The sequence below is a fragment of the Apteryx rowi genome, unplaced genomic scaffold (genome assembly GCF_003343035.1).
Source record: "Apteryx rowi isolate R43461 unplaced genomic scaffold, aptRow1 scaffold_47, whole genome shotgun sequence".
Lineage (NCBI taxonomy): Eukaryota > Metazoa > Chordata > Aves > Apterygiformes > Apterygidae > Apteryx > Apteryx rowi.
Window position 1 is genome coordinate 1,628,260 of NW_020450727.1, and position 4,983 is coordinate 1,633,242.

Sequence of the window (4,983 nt, forward strand, 5' to 3'; positions counted from 1 at the left end):
CCTGGGCCCGCCGAGGGTCGCCTCGCCCGGCCTCGCCGCTTCCCGGCCTGCTCCTCCGTTCAGCGGGCCTGGCCCTGCCACCCGCGGAGGACGGCTCTCTGCCGGGCCGCCGGCTGGGCCCCGTCCCCCACGGGCCGCTCACCCCCGGGGCAGCTTGTCCCCTCTCTCCTCCCCCGGCTGCGTGCTGAGCCCTCCCTGCAGGCTCTTGGCCCCCGAGGCCTGCCGTGCCCCGCCACGGAGGCACCGGGGGTGGTCCGGGCTCGGGCCCCCAGCGCRGCCCCAGGGACCCAAGGGTGGCTGCAAGTGGGGACACGGCTGGTGCCCGGGCCCCCGGCTCACCCAGCTGGCAGGGGATCAGCTGATCACCGCCCCGTATCCGTCCCCAGCTCCTGCCAGCCCAGCCGAGGCCTGGCCAGGGCTGGTGGCCAGGCTGATGGCGCCAGGGAGAAGGTGCGTCAGGCGCTAGCGTTGTGCCGGGCTCCCTTGGGCYGCGCTCCCTGTCTCCTCGGCTCCTCTCGGCCCGCTGTCCCTCGGGGAGGGCCCCGACCCCGGCACGCAGACCTGCCGCGGCTCACAGGCCTGGGAGGGCTGCGGTACGAGGGCAGCAGCCCCCACRGCATGCCCTGGGTCAGCACAAGCTCCAAGGGCACCTGAACGACTGCCCAGCAGGAAGCTACAGCTCTGCCAGGCAGCGGCTAAGCTGCCCCAGGGGGAGCGAGCCCAGGCCAGCATTTACCAAACAAGTCAACAAAGTGATTGTGTCTCCTAAAGACCTCATCAGCTCCACAGAAAGCATACGTGGAGCCTAGGCCTCCAGCATCAGCAACTGCCGGTCCTGACAGGAGAGAACAGACACATTCATCACAGTCTCCCACGATGGGATCCTTGCAGGGAGCAAGACCTGGAACCTGTCCTTGCCATAGTGATCATACAGGTTCCCTGTTATCTGTGCAACCAGGAGACAGCAAGGAGCAGCAAGCCTTGTCTGAGAGCGTGGACCAGGCTCTTGGGGCAGGCCCCCCGACCAGAGTGCCTTCACTGGGTGCTGGGGCTCGGATTTGGCCCATCTGCCCAGCAATGAGGGCCCCCTGCTGGGTGCATGGCTGGCCCGGGCTGGCCTGGGCTGGGCTAGTATGGGCACTAGATGGAGCCACAGGCTGGCTCACAGGGGGCCCCATCCTGCTGGCTGGGAAGCCAGGGGAGATGCCACCAGGACCTAGCTGGAAGGAAACCTCGCTTTCCTTTCCTCAGCTTTTGCTGCTGACGCAGGGAAAAGAAGGCCCCAGAGCTCCTGGGAGTCAGCCTGCTCCATCACCACCGGACAGAGAGGTCTCAGTGCTGGGGAAAAGGAGAGGGAACCTGGCATGCTGGCCTGGGAACCACGCTGCTGCTCTCTTCGCAGCACATATGTCCCTCACCCCTGAGACCAGGGTACACAGAGAGAAGGACTTAGTTCTTTTTAATGTCCTCAGAGACAGGCTGCCCCTGCACCTTGCTGTGCTGATGGCTGAAACCTTCTTCTCATTCCAGATTTCCTTTACTTATTAATGCTTTAGCCACATTTGCTCTTGCACTGCCTCTAACCTCTTTGTTCCATTAGCTTTCCCCCTTCCTGGTGCTTTACCCCAGGTGTATTTACAGCCAGCAACCAGCCTGCACCTTGTGGGGTGCCCTAGCTGTGCTCCTCTCACCACTGGGTGCAGGAGGGGTGCAGTAGGCTCTGCGGGCTGGGAGGATATACACAGGGCAGACGGCTGTGCATGTCTTTCCACCTTTTCTCACAGCACTTCTAGCTGGCCACTGGTTGGAGAGGGGGTGCTGTGCCAACTGGACCTTGCCCCTGAGCTGCCACAATTGCTCCTCTGGTCAAATGAGCAAACCCAGACAGCTTGCAGTGGCTAAAGAGAGCCAGCTTGTCTCACACGGAGAGCATACCTTCAGCCACAGCTTCCTGTTCTCTTTTCCCTGCCTTTTTCTCTTAGGTCTGACATGAGCTGGCTGCCTTAAGTCCCAGCGCGTCCTTTTGCCTGTCCAGCTCGCACAGGCTGTGAACCCAGCGCAAGCACAATTCAGAAATGCACACTCCACACGCGTTTGATGCCCAGACTCCAATGGGCAGATGTTCCCCCCATCCCTTGGGGTGTCTCGCGCAGCCCAGTGGCTTTGAGCGACCAAAATGTCCTGGTGAGCTCCAGGGGCAGCTCACCCTTTTCCCCCCCTCTCCTCGGGTACCAGTCTCACAAGCTCTTTCAGTCAATATTCCTTTGACTCAGCCCCTCTCTGCTATTTTCGCTTTCAGGGCTGATGCTTTTGCTGCCTGTGTCCTCCTTGCAGCCTCCCCTGAAGACATGGTGCTGCGCTCCTCTCGGCCCCCATCAGCAGAGGACATTGCCTGGGGAGCTGAGGGTTGCTGCCCTTCCCGGGAAGGTGCATGTGTCTAAAAGAGTCAGACCGGGGCCGTAGGGGCAAATATCTCCCTGCTGGACCCAGGGTCTCTCCACCTTGCTCTCAGCCTGTTATCCCTACAGGGCCTTGGTCCAGCTCTTTCCATGGAGGGTATTACTAGGTGCCTTCTTTAGCATGGAGCAGACTGACTGTGAACAGTCAGATGGCAGGAGGTATCCTCTCTGTCCTGGGCACGTGGATCTGGTGTCCCTAAAGGAATAGAGTCTTCTCTGTGAGACCAGGCACTTTGTTAGGCACAATTTAAAGAAGAAATCAAGATTATTTTCTCAAAATACGAGGTTAGCTTTTGATTACAATATTGGAAACCAGTTACGAAGAGCATAAAAACATCGAAACGTGGACTTTGGGCATATGGGATATTGATCTGTTGCTCTACCTGATAACTAGGATTTCTGCAGAATGTTTGTTAGCTGGAGAAACCTTGCTCAGCTGCACTGTCTCCAGAGCGCTGTCTCTCAGCAGGAATGTGGTCTGTGCAGTTTTTACACCTGGGGAATTACAGTTCTCTTGAAGTTTCCAAGTATGACTCAAGAAGATCTTTATTTCTCTACAAATTCTGGAGATCCCCTTGTGTTGTGGCCCTGCTGTTAGCTCTCAAAGGCTGTGAAAATGCCAATGAAATACTCTAAGCTAAGAAAGCCTTTGAGTGAGTGAAGCTAGACCCCAAAGGACCAGTTTTTCTATGCTGGTTACCCCTTCTTTCAGGAAGTCAACTGAATTGCATCATAAACTTCTTGTAATATTATGCAAACCACACTCTGAGAGAGGTTTTTTTCTTTTTTTTTTTTTTTAGCACTATGCAACACTTTGTCTTTTGATTTCCTCAGAAGGAAGGCTTCCTAAAAGCTGACAGTTACATATCATAAAACAGTGTTCTTTAGAGCAGCTGTCTGAGCTGTGGAGCAAACTGCTCAGGGAGTTGCATGCCCACTGCCCCCCAAATCGTACCYCGCCTGCATGAAGCCATCTCCCCTCTCCTTCCCACGCAGCAGCCCAGTTACCCCACAGCCTTTCTGCAGGAGCAGGTAGCTGGACACAGTTCTCCCAGGGCACTGCCCAGCTCTTCCTTCTATGACCTTTTGGCCATGAGGCCTCATGATGCTGTCTGGGGCTGAACCCCCTGTGTGCTCTGTGAAGGGCAGAGGCAATAAGATCAGCTCCCAGTGAGAGCCAGGATGTGACACCAGGAGAGCAGGGCGCCCCGTGGGGAGGCTCGGGGCCGAGGGGAGCCGCCAGTCTCAGCTGCATGGTCAGTCTGGCCCCAGAGGGAAGGGAGGCAGGCTTTGAGAAGAAATGACTTACACCTTTCTAATCTCATTGGTAGAAGCATCCCAAGGAATACACAGCAATTTGTCATAGTCCCCCATCGTGACAGTCTGTCCAGCACAGATGGCAGCAGTGCAGGTGGGGAGGAGAAGTACCTGGATGTGAGCAAGTGTCCCCAAAGAGGCAGCAAAAGTCTGCAGGACATAAGCTATGACCAGCGCTAGTCCCGGCCCTTCATCCAGCTGGAGGCCTTCTGCAAGGAGGTGACAGGCATTTGCTGCGGATCCCCGTCCCTGTGGCATGGAGCATCCCGCTGACCCGCCAGCCAGCCCATGTCCCGCTGGCCATCTGCAGCTCGGATGCAGCACAGAGCTGCAGCATCCATGATGCTGTGTGCTAGCTCTCCCTCCTCTCTCTCTCCTTCTCCCGCCCCTCTATTTGGGCCTCATCTTGGCTCCTGTTCACCTGCACCTCCCTATTTGACGTGCACAAGTTTATGCACCCACTTTAAAATCCACATTCATTCTTTTACCCTCAGTTCCACCATCTCATTTGAACCATCGTGCCCTGCTCCCCTTGCCCTCCTGCCCAGCCCCCTTCTTTGCCTGCTGCTCTTGGTGCTTGTCCCAATGACAGTGTTCTCCACTAGCAGTGCCTGCTCTTCCAGCGCTCCCAGTGTCCTGGTGCCTGACCGTGCCTTTCCCAAACTGCTCTGTGTTTATCCCAGTGGGCTTTTCTAGAATTGCATCTTCTAGGAACTAAGGGTATCAGGGTAAGCATATCCCTCTGGTGCTTTAGCAGAGGGTGACATAAAAGCACATAGAAGTGAGAAACAGCAACATCAGTGCGACAGACTTGCCTTCTACTCAAGTAGGGCACTGTCTCTGGGCTGGATTCAGCAATCTGTGCCGGCCCCTCTGGAAGGCATGAGCTGTGCGTCTGTGTGCGTCCGAGGCACCACCCCACGGGAGCGCTCCTCTGCACTGAGCTCTGGGGCTGCTGCCCGAGGCGAAACCCAGGCAACACCAAGGCACTCACAGATTTCAGATCAACAGAGTCTCAGGCTGGTGGAGGTGACAGAAGCCCGTGATTAAACAGGTTCTCCATCACGTGCTCGTGCCCCTCCTAGGCACTGCTTCACGGCAGCACCTGAGCCTCGTGAGAACCTGAGATTTATCGCCCTTCCCTTGGATGAACAGGAAAGACAGGCCTGTGCCCATAGTGGTCAGCTGGGGAACCAGCAGTGCACTT